The following is a 21325-nucleotide window of genomic DNA, read 5'->3' as shown; positions in this document are numbered from 1 at the left end:
TGTGGACAGTAACGGGTTTTTAAAAATTGTTATTTTTCTGAGGCCATGAGAAACAAGAGCATATAATGTTGGCGAGATATAGTAATGTCTTGAAGCTGGTGGTTTATTCGTTCACTTGCTCATTTACTTCTTTATTCATTTATTTATTGATTGATAATGCTAGGAAAGTAGTAAATATTTGTTGATTAAAAGAATGAATTGGGGGGGAACTGTAAAGATGGCGGAGGAATAGGATGGGAAGACCACTTTCTCCCTCACAAATTCCTCAAAAGAACATTTCAACGCCGAGCAAACTCCACAAAACAACTTCTGTAGGCTGGCAGAGGACATCAGGCAACCAGAAAAGCAGACCATTGTCTTCAAAAACAGGTAGGAAAAAATATAAAAGACAAAAAAGGAGACAAAGGAGGTGGGGAGGGAGCTCCGTCCCGGGAAGGGAAGCCCGTCCCGGGAAGGGAATTTTAAGAAGAGAGGTTTCCAAACACCAGGAAACACTCTCCCTGCCGAGTCTGTGGCGAGCCTTGGAAACACAGAGGGCAACATAACAGGAAGGAAAAATAAAGAAATAATTAAAACCAAGAGATTACAAGCCCAACAGTAACTCCCCCTGCGGAAAAGCAGCACAGACTCCTGCATCCGCCACTGGGAAGTGGGGGCAGGGCAGGGAAGCAAGGGAGGCGCGGGCTGCAGTGCTTTGTAAGAATCGGGCAGGAACGCCCCACGCGCCCGCAACCAGAATGATCTAACTTGGGCTAGCAAACCAGACTGTGGGATAGCTATCGCACGAAAAGCTCGAACATAAGACACCGCCAGGACTGAGCACCGAACAAAGGACGGAACGGAAAAAGCCGGCTGCAACCTCCCCCGCCCGGGACAGGCAGCCAGAGCCGTAAGGACTGGAAAGGGGCAATTGCAGACCCGGAGAGACTTTACTTACCTAACTGCAAGCAGGCTTCCTTACTAAGACTTCTGGGGGTGCTGGACGGTCACAATCTGCCTCACAGGGGGGCGCCAGCGGTCCACCCAGAAAGCTGAGCAGCAGCAGCAGAAAAGGTGACAAGCTGCGGCGATCGCGCTCGCCAAACTCCTGAGCTACTCGGACCTGGGAAGGGCACAAAGCGCAGTCCCAGCCGAATCTGTGCCTCTGAGGGCTGCCTGAGCGCCGAACCTGAGCGGCTTGGACCGGGGAAGTGGACGCAGCCTAGGGCCGGCCCCAGACGGTTCCCAGCTGAGCATCGTAGAGCCGGAGCGGTTTGTGCGCTGCAAGAAGGGACAGGTCAAGCGGGGCTGAGACACTGTGTGCACACAACAGTGCTATTTGTTTGCAGCATCCCCCCTCCCCACAGTGCAACTGAACTAGCGAGCCTAAAAAACCAGCAAACAGAAGAAGTTAAACAGAGGGAACCACCTTGGAAGTGATCCCACACGGCCCACAACATCAGAGAAGGACGAGATATATTTTTACTATTTTTAAAATCATTCTTTTTTGTTTGTTTGTTTGTTTTGTTTTTTCTTTTTCCTTTTTTTCTAACTTTTTTTAATTGTTAAGTCTTTTATTTCTCCTCTAATTTTTATTTCTATAACCTACTATTACTATTTTTTTAAAAAAAAGACTTTTTTTTTTTTTAAGGCAAACACCATATATAGTCTTTGGATGGTTGTTGGTGTTTTTTTTGTTTTGTTTTTTGTTTTTAAATAATTCTTTTTTTTTTCTTTCTTCCTTTTTCCTTCTGCTTCTTTTCTTTAATATTGTATTTTTGAAAATCCAACCTCTACTCTAGATTTTTAATCTTTGCTCTTAGGTTTTTGTTGTCAATTTTGTACATTTAAAAACCCAAACTTCACTACCCAAGTTTACCTGAGAGTGAGATTACTGGCTTGACCACTCTCTCCTCCTTTGGACTCTCCTTTTTCTCCACCAGGTGGCCTCTGTCTCTTTTCTCCCCCATCTCTTCTCTATCCAACTCTGTGAATCTCTGTGTGTTCCAGACGGTGGAGAACACCTAAGGAACTGGTTACTGGCAGGATTTGTCTCTCTCCTTCTCATTCCTCTCTCTTATCCTCCTGGTCACCTCTGTCTACTTCCTCCCTCTCCTCTTCCCCGTATAACTGTAAATACCTCTGAGTGGTCCAGACTATAGAGCGCACATAAGGAAGTGACTACTGGCTAGCTTGCTCTCTCCTCTTTTGATCTCACTGCATCTCATTCCAGTTACTTCTAACTACCCCCTCCATCTTCTCTTCTCCTTGTAACTCAGTGAACCTCTCTGAGTGTCCCTCAATGTGGAGAAACTTTTCATCTTTAACCTAGATGTTTTATCATCGGTGCTGTATAGATGGAGAAGTCTAGAGGCTACTGTAAAAATAAAACTGAAAACCAGAAGCAGGAGGCTTAAATCCAAACCCTGAAAACATTAGAGAACTCTTGAATTCAGGGAACATTAAGCAATAGGAGCTCATCAAATGCCTTCATACCTACACCGAAACCAAGCTCCACCCAAGGGCCAACAAGTTCCAAAACAAGACATACCACTCAAATTCTCCAGCAACACAGGAACACTCCCCTGAGCTTCAATATACAGGCAGCTCAAAATTATTCCAAAACCTTTGACGTCTCATAACCCATTACTGGTCACCCCACTGCACTCCAGAGAGAAGAAACCCAGCTCCACCCACCAGAACTCCAACACAAGCCTCCCTAACCAGGAAACCTTGACAAGCCACTGATACAACCCCACCCACAGTGAGGAAGCTCCATAATAAAGAGAACTCCACAAATTACCAGAATATAAAAAGGCCACCCCAAACGCAGCAATATAACCAAGATGAAGAGACAGAGGAATACTCAGCAGGTAAAGGAACAGGAGAGTTGCCCACCAAACCAAACAAAAGAGGAAGAAGTAGGGAATCTACCTGAGAAGGAATTCCAAATATTGATAGTGAAAATGATCCAAAATCTTGAAATCAAAATGGAATCACAGATAAATAGCCTAGAGACAAGGATTGAGAAGATGCAAGAAAGGTTTAACAAGGACCTAGAAGAAATAAAAAAGAGTCAAAATATAATGAATAATGCAATAAATGAGATCAGAAACACTCTGGAGGCAACAAATAGTAGAATAACGGAGGCAGAAGATAGGATTAGTGAAATAGAAGATAGAATGGTAGAAATAAATGAATCAGAGAGGAAACAAGAAAAACGAATTAAAAGAAATGAGGACAATCTCAGAGACCTCCAGGACAATATGAAACGCTCCAACATTCGAATTATAGGAGTCCCAGAAGAAGAAGACAGAAAGAAAGATCATGAGAAAATCCTTGAGGAGATAATAGTTGAAAACTTCCCTAAAATGGGGAAGGAAATAATCACCCAAGTCCAAGAAACACAGAGAGTTCCAAATAGGATAAACCCAAGGCGAAACACCCCAAGACACATATTAATCAAATTAACAAAGATCAAACACAAAGAACAAATATTAAAAGCAGCAAGGGAAAAACAACAAATAACACAAAAGGGGATTCCCATAAGGATAACAGCTGATCTTTCAATAGAAACTCTTCAGGCCAGGAGGGAATGGCAAGACATACTTAAAGTGATGAAAGACAATAACCTACAGCCCAGATTACTGTACCCAGCAAGGATCTCATTTAAATACGAAGGAGAAATCAAAAGCTTTACAGACAAGCAAAAGCTGAGAGAATTCAGCACCACCAAACCAGCTCTCCAACAAATTCTAAAGGATATTCTCTAGACAGGAAACATGAAAAGGGTGTATAAACCCGAACCCAAAACAATAAAGTAAATGGCAACGGGATCATACTTATCAATAATTACCTTAAACGTAAATGGGTTGAACGCCCCAACCAAAAGGCAAAGACTGGCCGAATGGATACAAAAACAAGACCCCTCTATATGCTGCTTACAAGAGACCCACCTCAAAACAAGGGACACATACAGACTGAAAGTGAAGGGCTGGAATAAGATATACCAAGCAAATAGAGACCAAAAGAAAGCAGGAGTGGCAATACTCATTTCCGATAAAATAGACTTTAAAACAAAGGCTGTGGAAAGAGACAAAGAAGGCCACTACATAATGATCAAAGGATCAATCCAAGAAGAAGATATAAAAATTATAAATATATATGCACCCAATATAGGAGCACCGCAATATGTAAGACAATTGCTAACAAGTATGAAAGGGGAAATCAACAATAACACAATAATAGTGGGAGACTTTAATACCCCACTCACACCTATGGACAGATCAACTAAACAGAAAATTAACAAAGAAATGCAAACTTTAAATGATACATTAGATCAGTTAGACCTAATTGATATCTATAGGACATTTCATCCCAAAACAATGAATTTCACCTTTTTTTCAAGTGCTCATGGAACCTTCTCCAGGATAGATCACATCCTGGACCATAAATCTAAACTTGATAAATTCAAAAAAATCGAAATCATTCCAAGCGTCTTTTCTGACCATAATGCATTAAGATTAGATCTCAATTACAGGAGAAAAACTATTAAAAATTCCAACTTATGGAGGTTGAACAACACACTTCTGAATAACAAATCACAGAAGAAATCAAAAAAGAAATCAAAATATGCATAGAAACTAATGAAAATGAAAACACAACAACCCAAAACCTGTGGGACACTATAAAAGCAGTGCTAAGAGGAAAGTTCATAGCAATACAGGCATACCTCAAGAAACAAGAAAAATGTCAAATAAATAACCTAACTCTACACCTAAAGCAACTAGAAAAGGAAGAATTGGAGAACCCCAGAGTTGGTAGAAGGAAAGAAATCTTAAAAATTAGGGCAGAAATAAATGCAAAAGAAACAAAAGAGACCATAGCAAAAATCAACAAAGCCAAAAGCTGGTTCTTTGAAAGGATAAATAAAATTGACAAACCATTAGCCAGACTCATCAAGAAGCAAAGAGAGAAAAATCAAATCAATAAAATTAGAAATGAAAATGGAGAGATCACAACAGACAACACAGAAATACAAAGGATCATAAGAGACTACTATCAGCAGTTGCATGCCAATAAAAGGGACAACGTGGAAGAAATGGACAAATTCTTAGAAAAGTACAATTTTCCAAAACTGAACCAGGAAGAAATAGAAAATCTTAACAGACCCATCACAAGCATGGAAATTGAAACTGTAATCAGAAATCTTCCAACAAACAAAAGCCCAGGTCCAGACGGCTTCACAGCTGAATTCTACCAAAAATTTCGAGAAGAGCTAACACCTATCCTACTCAAACTCTTCCAGAAAATTGCAGAGGAAGGTAAACTTCCAAACTCATTCTATGAGGCCACCATCACCCTAATACCAAAACCAGACAAAGATGTCACAAAAAAGAAAACTACAGGCCAATATTACTGATGAACATAGATGCAAAAATCCTCAACAAAATTCTAGCAATCAGAATCCAACAACACTTTAAAAAGATTATACACCATGACCAAGTGGGCTTTATCCCAGGGATGCAAGGATTCTTCAATATCCGCAAATCAATCAATGTAATTCACCACATTAACAAATTGAAAAATAAAAACCATATGATTATCTCAATAGATGCAGAGAAGACCTTTGACAAAATTCAACATCCATTTATGATAAAAACTCTCCAGAAAGCAGGAATAGAAGGAACATACCTCAACATAATCAAAGCTATATATGACAAACCCACAGCAAACATTATCCTCAATGGTGAAAAATTGAAAGCATTTCCCCTAAAGTCAGGAATAAGACAAGGGTGCCCACTTTCACCGCTACTATTCAACATAGTTCTGGAAGTTTTGGCCACAGCAATCAGAGCAGAAAAAGAAATAAAAGGAATCCAAATTGGAAAAGAAGAAGTAAAACTCTCACTGTTTGCAGATGACATGATCCTTTACATGGAAAACCCTAAAGACTCCACCAGAAAATTACTAGAGCTAATCTATGAATATAGTAAAGTTGCAGGATATAAAATCAACACACAGAAATCCCTTGCATTCCTATACACTAATAATGAGAAAGTAGAAAGAGAAAATAAGGAAACAATTCCATTCACCATTGCAACGAAAAGAATAAAATACTTAGGAATATATCTACCTAAAGAAACTAAAGACCTATATATAGAAAACTATAAAACACTGATGAAAGAAATCAAAGAGGACACTAATAAATGGAGAAATATACCATGTTCATGGATCGGAAGAATCAATATAGTGAAAATGAGTATACTACCCAAAGCAATTTACAAATTCAATGCAATCCCTATCAAGCTACCAGCCATATTTTTCACAGAACTAGAACAAATAATTTCAAGATTTGTATGGAAATACAAAAAAAACTCGAATTGCCAAAGCAATCTTGAGAAAGAAGAATGGAACTGGAGGAATCAACTTGCCTGACTTCAGGCTCTACTACAAAGCCACAGTCATCAAAACAGTATGGTACTGGCACAAAGACAGACATATAGACCAATGGAACAAAATAGAAAGCCCAGAGATAAATCCACACACATATAGACACCTTATCTTTGACAAAGGAGGCAAGAATATACAATGGAGTAAAGACAATCTCTTTAACAAGTGGTGCTGGGAAAACTGGTCAACCACTTGTAAAAGAATGAAACTAGATCACTTTCTAACACCGCACACAAAAATAAACTCAAAATGGATTAAAGATCTAAATGTAAGACCAGAAACTATAAAACTCCTAGAGGAGAACATAGGCAAAACACTCTCCGACATAAATCACAGCAGGATCCTCTATGATCCACCTCCCAGAATACTGGAAATAAAAGCAAAAATAAACAAATGGGATCTAATTAAAATTAAAAGCTTCTGCACAACAAAGGAAAATATAAGCAAGGTGAAAAGACAGCCTTCTGAATGGGAGAAAATAATAGCAAATGAAGCAACTGACAAACAACTAATCTCAAAAATATACAAGCAACTTATGCAGCTCAATTCCAGAAAAATAAATGACCCAATCAAAAAATGGGCCAAAGAACTAAATAGACATTTCTCCAAAGAAGACATACGGATGGCTAACAAACACATGAAAAGATGCTCAACATCACTCATTATTAGAGAAATGCAAATCAAAACCACAATGAGGTACCACTTCACACCAGTCAGAATGTCTGCGATCCAAGAATCTGCAAGCAATAAATGCTGGAGAGGGTGTGGAGAAAAGGGAACCCTCCTACACTGTTGGTGGGAATGCAAACTAGTACAGCCACTATGGAGAACAGTGTGGAGATTCCTTAAAAAATTGCAAATAGAACTACCTTATGACCCAGCAATCCCAGTGCTGGGCATACACACCGAGGAAACCAGAATTGAAAGAGACACATGTACCCCAATGTTCATCGCAGCACTGTTTATAATAGCCAGGACATGGAAGCAACCTAGATGTCCATCAGCAGATGAATGGATAAGAAATCTGTGGTACATATACACAATGGAGTATTACTCAGCCGTTAAAAGGAATTCATTTGAATCAGTTCTGATGAGATGGATGAAACTGGAGCCGATTATACAGAGTGAAGTAAGCCAGAAAGAAAAACACCAATACAGTATACGAACACATATATATGGAATTTAGAAAGATGGCAATGACGACCCTGTATGCAAGACAGCAAAAAAGACACAGAGGTGTATAACGGACTTTTGGACTCAGAGGGAGAGGGAGAGGGTGGGATGACTTGGGAGAATGGCATTGTAACATGTATACTATCATGTAAGAATCGAATTGCCAGTCTATGTCTGACGCAGGATACAGCATGCTTGGGGCTGGTGCATGGGGATGACCCAGAGAGATGGTATGGGGAGGGAGGTGGGAGGGGGGTTCATGTTTGGGAACGCATGTAAGAATTAAAGATTTTAAAATTAAAAAAAAATTAAAATTAAAATTAAAAAAAAATAAAAGAATGAATTGAAGTTACTGAATTATTCATTTTGTGAGTGTCTACTATGTAGCAGTTACTAAATTAGAGACATAAGAGATACAGGCTTTAGTAAAACAAGACCATACCCTCAAGATGCTTACAATCTATGATTCCTTATGTTTCTTCATTGGAATCACACGTACACATGGTTTAAGAAAGTGATTTTCCAATAGTAATAGTCCTCTGGTTAAATTGTTTCAAAATTTAAGCTGCAAGGTACAAATGGATGAAAATTAAAGCCCAGACACATTCAAATTAACTGCACTTGTTTTTATCCTGTTTGGTTTATAAGGACAACAGAAAAAAATTTTTTCAAAATTGAGTCCAAATGTCAGCCACCAGTTATACTGAGTGTAAGCTTCTGGGGAAACAGTGGAAATGGTGTCAGACTATTTTTTGGGGCTCCAAAATCACTGCAGATGGTGATTGCAGCCATGAAATTAAAAGCCGTTTACTCCTTGGAAGAAAAGTTATGACCAACCTAGAGAGCATATTCAAAAGCAGAGACATTACTTTGCCAACAAAGGTCCATCTAGTCAAGGCTATGGTTTTTCCAGTGGTTATATATGGATGTGAGAGTTGGACTGTGAAGAAAGCTGAGCACCAAAGAATTGATGCTTTTGAACTGTGGTGTTGGAGAAGACTCTTGAGAGTCCCTTGGACTGCAAGGAGATCCAACCAGTCCATTCTGAAGGAGATCAACCCTGGGATTTCTTTGGAGGGAGTGATGCTAAAGCTGAAACTCCAGTACTTTGGCCACCTCATGCGAAGAGTTGACTCATTGGAAAAGACTCTGATGCTGGGAGGGATTGGGGGCAGGAGGAGAAGGGGATGACAGAGGATGAGGTGGCTGGATGACATCACAGACTCGATGGACGTGAATCTGAGTGAACTCCGGGAGTTGGTGATGGACAGGGAGGCCTGGCGTGCTGCGATTCATGGGGTCGCAAAGAGCTGGACATGACTTGAGTGACTGAACTGAACTGAAGTTTCTCTCCAGAGTTACTATATCATTCAGGCCCCACCAGGGGAAAGACGCAGCCCTCTGAAAGTGTCCCGAGGCAGGAAGAGACACTGCGACTGAGCAGAGGAATTGCATTTTGCACGTGTGCCTTTGGAATACCTGTTGAACGCTCCCTCATGATAAAGAAAAAAAAAAATGCCTGATGGAGCAGAGCATGCTTCATTGTCGGCCAAACTCAATCCATTTTTTGGCGTGTTTACCTCGGCAGACAAGGAAGAGGGTTAGCTGAGGGATCTGCACAGGTTCCTGCTGCTGCTGCTGCTGCTGCTAAGTCACTTTAGTCGTGTCTGACTCTGTGCGACCCCATAGAAGGCAGCCCACCAGGCTCCCCCATCCCTGGGATTCTCCAGGCAAGAACACTGGAGTGGGTTGCCATTTCCTTCTCCAATGCATGAAAGTGAAAAGTGAAAGTGAAGTTGCTCAGTAGTGTCCGACTCTTCGTGACCCCATCACCTGCAGCCTACCAGACTCCTCCATCCATGGGATTTTCCAGGCAAGAGTACTGGAGTGGGGTGCCATCACCTTCTCCAGCACAGGTTCCTAGTGGATAATAAAACAGATACTGAGGGTAGATGTTCTGTAGTGTAATTCACTGAAACATGCAAACTCCTTTAAGTACACCAAAAATATTTTAGTGGTTTCTATTCCCTCCTCCTCATCCCTCAGTGTCATTATTTGCCTTATGTTAATTACTTCTTACAGCAGATTCAGCAACAGTTTCTGACTTTTTGGCAGACACAACATTGAGTTTTATTGCTAACTTTGTGTGTGTGTTAATCAACCACCTTGGGGGAAAAACAGCAACATTAGACTTAATATTAGAGGTATTTTCTCCTCTATTTTATTACTTACAGACACAAAACTTTATGGCAATTGGAAGAAATGTTTCTTCACTTTATTAAACTTGGCACTCCTTCAAGAAAATGTCAGTGAACAGAATAAAATCCATTATTGGTATGATTGCCTTAGCTGTTGTCTGGGAAAAGATCAAAATAGCAAAGTGAACTATTAAAAAGAGCGAGTTCATTCAGCTTACTTTTTTATTGTTGGCTACGTGAGTTCCATTGTAACCAAGAAAGATGATGGAAAAACAGGATGTTGTTTTCCACTTTTTACCAATGCTTGGCGCTTGGGCTTCATTTGGGCTTTTCGGGGGCCTAAGGAAGGTACTCAGACTAACTGGTGAGAGTCACTTTGGCTGTGGCACTTTCTACATTTCATTGTGTTCCATTTGGAGCGGGGCCCAACCTAATACCTTATAAAATACAGCTTTCTCTGAAACATACGTTAAATACAAAGGAGTTTCACTTAAAGGAAGACATTTTACCAAAGCTGATTATCTTCGAAGAGGCTTTATTTCTGAAAGTTTGTATTCACTGATTTCATCTAACAAAACAGTTGTCTTTGGCAGATGTTTTAAGTTTCTCAAGATACCACTGAGTCATTTTTTGATATATGAAATATTTAATGGATGTGAATCTCATTTTGCAAACTTCAGTGTAAAAGAAATATAACTTTGTACATGTTCCATAACTCAAATTCGTTTATGACTCTGAGCTCTTGCTCTGCTAGACTCGAGTGGGAAACAGTCTTAAGCGGAGCCAAGATGTGTGTGTGTGGACTGGTTACTGATGAAAGTTTTGAAATTATGGTCCTATTTGCTTAACTTTGGATATAACTTGAAAATAAATATATTGAGCTCGGTGAAATTGCTTTAATCTCTCTTCTTCCATTCCTATCCACATGCCTTTGTGAAATTAGTTTCTCTACTATGAATGTTATGAAAACAAAATATACAAACTGTTTAGATATACAGTATCCTCTGTGAGGATCATTCACCATCAATCCTACCTAGGTGGTATAAATCATTCAGCAAGAAGCAAGCTTATTTGGTCACACTAAAACTTTAAAAATTGATATACATGGGGCTTGTTCTAAATATGCATATAAATGTCTGAATGGAGGTTATTTCCTCCATGAATTCTTTATTATTATAGTTGAAGATAGAAATTTACAGGTGTAATAACAATTCTGTTTTAATCGCCTATTACCTATTCTTTCAATGAAAAACGTTCGCAGTTTTAGTGATGTTTTTCTTTTTTCCTATATTAAGTTTAACTGTAACTTTTTGTCTGTTGACTCTAATAATTAAAAAATTAAAAATTTTAATCTTTAAAATTTAATCTTCCTAGTAATCCATTTTTACTGTATTTTACAAAAGTATTGGTCTGTGATGATAAACAGTTCAAAACAAACAAACAAAAAAACTTCCATTACAAATAGTTTGAAAATTTACAAAGGACTGTACACAAGTTGGGAAGAAGCTAATATACACAAGTTTTATATGCAAACATTTTCTTCTTTTCTGAAAGAGCTGCAGCTTCAGAGACTTTTCTCAGAAATCTCGGGAAGCAGGGGTGGTGCCCTAGGTACTCAGGTGCCATTTCTGATGTCCATCAGAGTTGATGAAGGCTGTGAGTAGGCACCTGACTTCTATAAAGGTCTGTGTAACCCCAAAGACACTACTTTTTCTGAGAGACTGCACTGGCTCCTAAAGGAAGCAGAACTTATGAACCCGATAAATAATTACTGAGCAACTATTATGTGCCCCACTTTTTCTGAGCATTGAAAGCCAGTAGTAATTAAAACAGAGAAAAATCCCTGCATCAGGGACTTTCCATTTTAGAGCAAGGCAGAGAACTTGATGTCTGGGTCACCACACCTGAAATTAGGCTTTTGTTGGGTGCTTGGGATTTAGCTCAGTGTTTTCCCATTAAAAACAAGTGCATAACTGAGATGACCCTGAGGGATCGGATGGGGAGGGAGGTAGGAGGGGGGTTCAGGATGGAGAACACATGTACACCCATGGCTGATTCATGTTAATGTATAGCAAAAACCACTAGAATATTGTAAAGTAATTAGCCTCTAATTAAAATAAATAAATAAATTTTTTAAAAAACAAAACAAGTGCATAGTAGAGGTTTTGCCTGGTTAATGATACAATTAATTAAGAGGATGCACTGTCTCATGGTAAAGATTTCGCCCAAATTTTACTTAAAACTTCAGTACTAGAGTCTAAGGAAATACATCAGTTGCATAAGCACAAAGTTATTTTGATATTTTAAGATGAATACATCAATATTTAAGATTATTCCATGAGGATCAAATAGTCTTTAGGAGTTTCATCTCCAAGGACAAGTCTGAGAACTCCCAAACCATAGACAGACAAAGAGTAAGCTGCCATCTTTTCCTAAGGTCATATTTAAAGATGAGTAAGTTTATTTCTAAAGGTCTGGAGAATTAATTCCTTTCAAATTTATAGAAATGTTTAGAGTGTTTTCAGAATTATGGGGAACCGACATCAGATAAAGAGCCTATGGAATCCAATCTTAAAAAGATAGGAAGAAAACCGTCATGAGAACACACACACACATAAAAAGCTAACAAATATATTTTAAAACATCAATCTCATGGACGATCAGAAAAATGCAAATTAAGCAATAATTGTTGTTGTTTAGTCTCTAAGTCATGTCCAGTTCTTTTTATGACCACATAGACTGTAGCCAGCCAGGCTCCTCTTCCAAGGGATTTCCCAGGCAAGAATACTGGAGTGGGTTGCCATTTCCATCTCCAGGGGATCTTCCTGACCCAGGGATTGAACCCGTGTCTCCTAGACTGCAGGCAGATTCTTTACCACGGAGCCACCAGGGAAAGCCTAAGCAACAATAAACTACCAGTTTTCACCTATCCAAATGCAGAGCTTTAAAACAACACTGGAGATAAAGATGAGATGCTTGCTCTTTTGCACTGCTTTTGGAAATATAAAGTGGGTACAACTTCACAGAAGCACTTTCTCCACAATAGTTTTAAATAGGTGCATAATCGTTGTTCCAATAAATACATTCTGGAAACCTATTGAAAACCAAAAAATGTAGGAAAAGGGTCATGTACAAAAATATTCACTGCAGTACAACCTACATCAGCAAAAACATGTAAAGAATCTAAATTTTTTCACAGAAAGAAAATTGATAAGTAAAATATGTTGCAACCCACATGATTTAATTATGTAGCCACAAATTGTTCATAAAGTTAAGGGACAGAATAAAACTATAGTTGAATCTCAAACATCCATTAAATACAAAAGGGTACAAGACAGTGACTGTAGTTGATGATACTGTATTCTATACTTGAAAGATGCTAAGAGAGTAGAACCTAAAAGTTCCCACCACACAAAAGAGTAACAATGTGTCATGATAGATACATTAACTGTTTGTTGTAATAATTATCTTGCAATATATATGTATATTAATTCATCACTTTTTATACTTAGGCCAGAAAAGAACGGGAAGTGTTAGCCTCTCAGCTCAGTCATGTCCAATTCTTTGCAATCCCATGAACTGTAGCCTGCCAAGTTTCTCTGTCCAAGGGATTCTCCAGGCAAGAAAACTGGAGTGGGTAGCCATTCGCTTCTCCAGAGGATCTTTTGGACCCAGGGATTGAACCCAGGTATCCTGCATTGCAGGCAGATTCTTTACTGTCTGAGCCACCGGCTTATACAGTTATTTGTCAATTATATCTCAAAAAAGCTGGAAACAAAACAAAAGAATACAAAAGGGAACAGCATTAAGATTTTAATGTCATATTCTCTGGGTGGTGGGTGGCGTTATGGGCAGTATTTTTTTTTTCTGTTTTTCTACATAATCCAAGTTTTCTTAATTATGATATATGACTTTGATTATCAAAACTCTTGAGAGGACAGTACAAGTATAAACCATTTTAGAGTGTCGATTCAACAAAGATGTCCATAGTTAAGTCCTTATGATTAAAGAAATTTTCACTCCAGAGCTGAAGAAAGAATCTGTGAGAGGAAGCACACGCATACACACCCATGGGAAAACCTGGGAGTGCAAGGCGCTCCACCCACCAGTCGCTCACTCCATGAGCAAACATCTCAGAGAGTGGAACTGGAAATGCTGAGGTTAGGCTCACTGCTGGTGCAGCTTGTGTAAAGAGATCGTTTTCAGTTAAACATTACCGTTCACATGGTACATTTATGCGAACACAGTGCTGCACACAAAATCATGTACACCAGGAGGGTTCATTCAACAGCAGTGTGATTGCCATTTTGGAGCTGGTATTTCTTGTTGGGTGAGGCAGGTGGGGGCAGTGGAGGAGGCCTCCCGTGCATAGAAAGGCTTTTTAGCAGTATCTATGGCTTCTGACCACTGGATGCCAGAAGCAGCCTCACCCCCAGTGATGACATTGCCTAATGTCCCCTGGAGTGGGTGGCACTGCTCTTTCCCAGCTGAGAGCCACTCGTGTGCAGGGGTGCCCTGTGCCACGCAGAGATGCACCTGCATGCACGTGTGAGATTGCAGCCATGAGGGATTTACAACCAGGGTGTCCATTCCACTAACGAGTGCCAGCGCTAAACCTGCTGTTAAAAATTTGGAGTGTTGCATTTCCGTGCTGTACTTTATGGTCTATTTAAGAAGGATCCAGGGAGAACACAGCTCTGTGTGATTTCCCCTTCGTGCTGATTTTAAAAGTCAGTGCAGTGTAGATTATGCTGTGTATAATCTTTTATGCCATCTTCGCATTTTCATGTCATTTTTAAACCATAAACCTGGCACATTCTAGATTGCTGATGAATACACATTATGTGTTTAGTTAAATGTTATTAGCTCTGGATGAGGGGAAAAGTTGATTACATTTTGAAAACTGAGCTTTGGAGTCAAACGAACAAAATCATCCAAGGGTAGCTCATGACTAACCACACTCTAGCTTGTGAGTAAGCGGACACACGCCCTGGAAAATAGGACACTTCACTCTCAGGACGGACTTCCCTAGTGGCTCAGACGGTAAAGTGTCTGCCTACAATGCGGGAGACCTCGGTTCAATCCCTGGGTCAGGAAGATCCCCTGGAGAAGGAAATGGTAGCCCACTCCAGTATTCTTGCCTGGAAAATCCCATGGATGGAGGAGCGTGGTGGGCTACAGTTCATGGGGTTGCAAAGAGTCGGACACAACTGAGCGACTTCACTCACTCACTCACTCACTCTCAGGACAGAGTTGCAAGGCCAGCCCACCCGAGACCAGCTAGCACCTTCCCACAGCTTTCTGTAGACTTTTGAAGGTAAAGGACACACTTCAGCAGCATACTATTTCTTGGGGGGAAAAATTATTATTGAAGAATGATTTGGAAATAAGGAAAAAAATTACCCTAAGAATAGCAGCTCAAATCTATAGATCAATAAAAACTAGATCTTATAGAGCTGGAAGTTGTGCTTCTTTGCTTATTGGAACCAACACTCACATCTGGCTACTAGATACAGCATCTTATGGATAAAAGCTACAAATGGACTTGCTGTCATCTGTGGAAACAAGTTTGAATCTATGGGGATTTTAGCACAAGATGACCCTAGAATAAACAGCAGGCTTGTCCAGCTTTGACCAGTAGAATCTTCTCATTTAACTGGATTTTTTCAAACCACCTTGGCATAAACACCATTAATATACAATTACTGATATACACATACAAACAGTTAAAGAGGCCTACTGACGCAGAAAGCATAATTCCAGTGTGTGGGCATTCTTCAGTACAATCATGATTTCTCTGCTCCCTGGTCATGGCCATCTAAGAGCAGCCTTTATCTGTCTACCCATTCCCACCATGCTGCTATGTAAGGACACAAGAGGTGACAACCGGCAAGAACCAGGTAAGTGAGAAAGACAGGCTCTAAGAAAGATACATCTCTATTTTGATGACATTTATGTAATCTTCAAACATACACATGGTAAACTACATTGTTAATGGATATACGTCAGTTCAGTTCAGTTCAGTCTCAGTCATGTCCGACTCTTTGCAACCCCATGGACCACAGCACGCCAGGCCTCCCTATCCATCACCAACTCCCAGAGTTTACCCAAACTCATGTCCATCAAGTCGGTGATGCCATCCATCCATCTCATCCTCTGTCGTCCCCTTCTCCTCGACCTTCAATCTTTCCCAGCATCAGGGTCTTTTCAAATGAGTCAGCTCATCACATCATTTGGTCAAAGTATTGCAGTTTCAGCTTCAGCATCAGTCCTTTCAATACACTCAGGACTGATCTCCTTTAGGATAGACTGATTGGATCTCCTTGCAGTCCAAGGGACTCTCAAGAGTCTTCTCCAGCACCACAGTTCAAAAGCATCAATTCTTTGGCACTCAGCTTTCTTTATAGTCCAACTCTCACATCCATATACGACCACTGGAAAAACCATAGCCTTGACTAGATGGACCTTTGATGGCAAAGTAATGTCTCTGCTTTTTCATATGCTGTTTAGGTTGGTCATAGCTCTTCTTCCAAGGAGTAAGCATATTTTAATTCCATAGCTGCAATCACCATCTGCAGTGATTTTGGAGCCCCCAAAATAAAGTCTGCCACTGTTTCTACTCTTTCCCCATCTATTTCCCATGAAGTGAAGGGACCGGATGCCATGATCTTCATTTTCTGAATGTTGAGCTTTAAGCCAACTTTTTCACTCTCCTCTTTCACTTTTATCAAGAGGCTCTTTAGTTCTTCTTCACTTTCTCCCATAAGGGATATGCATATATTTATGCAAAACTATATAGGGATATAAAACAAACTCATGATTTTATATATATATATGATATATCATATATATTAAGGAGATAAAATCAGTCAGTCCTAAAGGAAATCAATCCTGAATATTCATTGGAAAGACTGATGCTGAAGCTGAAGCTCCAATACTTTGGCCCCCTGATGCAAAGAGCTGACTCATTGGAAAAGACCTTGATACTTAGGAAGATAGAAGGAAGGAGGAGAAGGGGACGACAGAGAATGAGATGGTTAGATAGTATCACTGACTCAATGGACATGAATTTGAGGAAACTCCTGGAGATAGGGAAGGATAGGGAAGCCTGACATGCTGCATTTCCTGTGGTCACAAAGGCTTAGCAATTGAACACAATTGTTAAATATATATATATATATATATATATATATATATACACACACACACACGTATCATGTTTGTTGTTATTGTTCAACATATCAAAATATAAATATACATTAAATAGGATTAAAAGTCAAATAGATTCAGATTTTGGTCTTTGCCATTTACTGAGGGACCTTGAGCATATATATTTTTCTTGAATATACTATCTCAGTTTTATCATTATATAATACAATAAAGATAATAATAGTACACACCTCACTGGATTGTTATGATAATTAAATAAAATAAACTTTGAAGCAGGCACGCAATACATGCTCCGTTCAAAGGAGCTACTATTGATATGACAAGTTCCAAAGTTCTGAGCATTGCATTCTAAGTTTCACAATAGAATGTCCATTGTCTTAATTTGTGCCTGGAGAACTAACTGGAAGCTTAACTCAGAGCAGACACAGCAGAAACTCCAGAGACTCCAAAGTCCACTGAGGACTCATTTATGTTGAGTTACTCTGGCCAGAGGGAGAAAAGGCACCCCACAGTGCCAAAGAATGGGAGTTACAGAGCGTGGTTTTTCAGATTGGAAGCCAAAGATTAGGAAGATAAGTCAAACGTAGCTCCCTGATCCATCTGGATTGTGCAGAGAAGTGCCAGGCCAGCTTACTGAATACCTAGGGCTGCACCCCAGGAGACGTGCTCTGCCCTCTTCTGGTTCTCCCTTTTTTGAGCTGATCTTAAGGGTGAGCCTTTTCAGCTCGACTGGGAATGGATATTGTCTATCTGAGCTGGATGCCAGATGTTTAGGAAAGGTTGGGGCATGCAAGGCGCTCAGCTTCTGGATTTCTTGGGGGGGCGATGGTATAGAGGAAAGATGAAAAGAAATAGAGCAATAGAATAGAATAATAGAATAAAAAACAACAGAATGGGAAAGGTTAGATATCTCTACAAGAAAATTAGACACACCAAGGGAACATTTCATGCAAAGATGGGCACAATAAAGGACATAAATTGTATGGACCCAATAGAAGCAGAAGATATTAAGAAGAGGTACCAGGAATACACAGAAGAACTATACAAACATTATCTTCATGACCCAGATAACCATGATGGTGTGATCACTCGCCTAGAGCCAGACATCCTGGAATGAGAAGTCAAGTGGGCCTTAGAAAGCATCACTACAAACAAAGCTAGTGGAGATGATGAAATTCCAGTTGATTATTTCAAATCCTAAAAGATGATGCTGTGAAAGTGCTGCACTCAATATGCCAGCAAATGGAAAACTCAGCAGTGGCCACAGGACTGGAAAAGGTCAGTTTTCATTCCAATCCCAAAGAAAGGCAATGCCAAAGAATGCTCAAACTACTGAACAATTGTACTCATCTCACACGCTAGTAAAGTAATGCTCAAAATTCTCCAAGCCAGGCTTCAACAGTACATGAACCACGAACTTCCAGATGTTCAAGCTGGATTTGGTAAAGGCAGAGGAACCAGAGATCAAATTGCCAAGATTCGCTGGATCATAGAAAAAGCAAGAGAGTTCCAGGAAAACATCTATTTCTGTTTTATTGACTATGCCAGAGCCTTTGGCTGTGTGGGTCCCAACAAACTGTGGAAAATTCTGAAAGAGATGGGAATACCAGACCACCTGACTTGCCTCCTGAGAAATCTGTATGCAGGTAAAGAAGCAACAGTTAAAACTGGACATGGAACAACAGACTGGTTCCAAATTGGGAAAGGAGTACGTCAAGGCTGTATATTGTCACCCTGCTTATTTAACTTATATGCAGAGGTACATCATGTGAAATGCCAGGCTGGATGAAGCACAAGCTGGAATCAAGATTGCTGGGAGAATTGTCAATAACCTCAGATATGCAGATGACACCACCCTTATGGCAGAAAGGGAAAAAGAACTAAAGAATCTCTTGACGAAAGTGAAAAAAGAGAGTGAAAAAGTTGGCTTAAAACTCAACATTCAGAAAACTAAGATCATGGCATCCAGTCCCATCACTTCATGGCAAATAGATGGGGAAATAATAGAGACAGTGATAGACTTTATTTGGGGAGGGGCTCCAAAATCACTGTAGATGGTGACTTCAGCCATGAAATTAAAAGATGCTTACTCCTTGGAAGGAAAGTTATGGACAACCTAGAGAGCATATTAAAAAGCAGAGACATTACTTTGCCAACAAAGGTCCATATAGTCAAAGCTATGGTTTTTCCAGTAGTCATGTATGGATCTGAGAGTTGGACTAGAAAGAAAGCTGAGCACTGAAGAATTGATGCTTTTGAACTGTGGTGTTGGAGAAGACTCTTGAGAGTCACTTAGGCTGCAGGAGGTCCAACCAGTCCATCCTAAAGGAGATCAGTCCTGAATATTCATTGGAAGGACTGATGCTGAAGCTGAAACTCCAGTACTTTGGTCACCTGATGCAAAGAACTGACTCATTTGAAAAGACCTTGATGCTAGGAAAGATCCCCTTGATGCAGGAGAAGGGGATGACAGATGATTAGATGATTGGATGGCATCACCAACTCGATGGACATGAGTTTGAGTAAGCTCTGGGAAGTGGTGATGGGCAGGGAGGCCTGGCGTGCTGCAGTCCATGGGGTTGCAAAGAGTTGGACACGACTGAGTGACTGAACTGATCATGTAGTGGAGGTGTGTGTGGACAGCTTGCCTGGGGAGAGAGAACTCCCAATTCCACAGAAAGTTTAGTTTGGGCACTGCTTGAGTAAAACCAGCACTGTCCCAGTGAGTCCACTGGCAAACAAACCAGAAGGAACCCTGTGGTCCTTTCCAGGATAATCCTGATTATCCTTCTAGTGGACAGAGAATGATGGACACTTTTGCAAACATTCTGCAACAATAAACTTTCTAAACCATCTCGAAGGCCATAACGTTAATGTAGGTCAGGTAAGAAGTGGATGCAGTCTCTGCCCACATCTTCCATGCAAATGCTGCGAAAATTAGAGGTTTTGGTGCTTTGGTGGGGTCGGGGGGGGGGGTACATGGGTGTGGGGACTTACTGGGAATGGAGCACTTGAACTGGGTCTCAAGGGATGGGGGGCTTTGAAGGATGGAGAAGAGCAAAAGCTGGAAGAACTGAATGAGCAAAAGCATGGAGGAGGACAAGGAGAACAATCTAGAATAAGTTGATGTGTAATGCTTGAATTGAACATTTATTTGGAGGTGGACCAGAAAGGAGGTTGAGATCAGGTAGTGGTGGCAACCAATCACCAGGCTAAGGCTTTTCGACTTTAAATACAGCTGAGGAATGACAGCGCCAGGGTGATAACTCAGGTCTTCTGGCTCCTAGCTCTCCTCTCCAGCTCTCTTCAACTCTCCTGCACTGCTTCACAATGTCTGTCTTCAGGAAGTATATTGTTTCACTTGGAAATGAGATAATCTGGGCTTCAGGTCATGAAATAGTTGTGTGCCTTGGCCAGACCTCCTTTTTGGGTTTCGGTTTAAACCCCAAAATGAGATAGTTGGAGAAAATATTTTCTGGCTCTTTAAGATGGAAGAAATCTCTTTGGAAGACTCACATAATGACAATGTTCAGAATGGTTGGGGAGGAGGGAAAACCAACAGACACCAAAAATCCTCTGGTTCCATGATTTATGCTATATATACATTGTCTTTCATTTAACAAACACTCCTAATTTCTCTCTCTCTGCTCTCTCTCTACCATCCTTTTATTTTCTTTTTAACATTTTAAGAAGCAACTGTGCTTTACTTAATTTGATCTTCTGTTACTGTATCTCTCTTACTATGAGGCAGTTTTATATGTGAAATACTTTCTGTTTGAATGAGCTGCCATCAAGACTAATAACTCATCTTTTAAATCTTTTATCCATTTTAAGTTTCATCTAATTCCTGGTCTCCATCCTTAATGTCCAATTCCCGCATGTCCGCTTGGCTTTGTCTATAACCCAAAGCACGTCTCAGGAAGAGGAGCAAAACAGGGACTAGGAGGGGCAACCAACCAAATGCTGGACCACGTAAACTTTCTCTTGATGTGCCCCCAAAGTCTGCCAAACCAAAGTCCTTGAGGATCTCAAAGAATTCAAAACCGGATATAAAATAAATAAATGCAAATGGCACATTTCTTAACTATAGGGTCTCCTTGGTCTTCTTCAGGTCCAAGTCACTCCCTGATTTTTTCCTTCATTGATTTCACGGGGGATGAGGCCAGAGTTTGACCCTTTACTGAAAGGTTATATACACGGAGAGAGGGATGAAAGAATAATACTGAGTCAGGTCCTATGGGGAAGGAAAAGGAAAAGTAAACATCTCCCTGGAAAATAAACTTCTGCTCTTTCAAACCCTGGATGCCACCTTTTCAAGAATAAGCTGTTCAAAGAGTGGATATATGTATATG

This window comes from Ovis canadensis, chromosome 6 (assembly GCF_042477335.2).
Source record: "Ovis canadensis isolate MfBH-ARS-UI-01 breed Bighorn chromosome 6, ARS-UI_OviCan_v2, whole genome shotgun sequence".
In the NCBI taxonomy this organism is placed as follows: domain Eukaryota; kingdom Metazoa; phylum Chordata; class Mammalia; order Artiodactyla; family Bovidae; genus Ovis; species Ovis canadensis.
Note: the sequence above shows the minus strand (reverse complement) of the source record.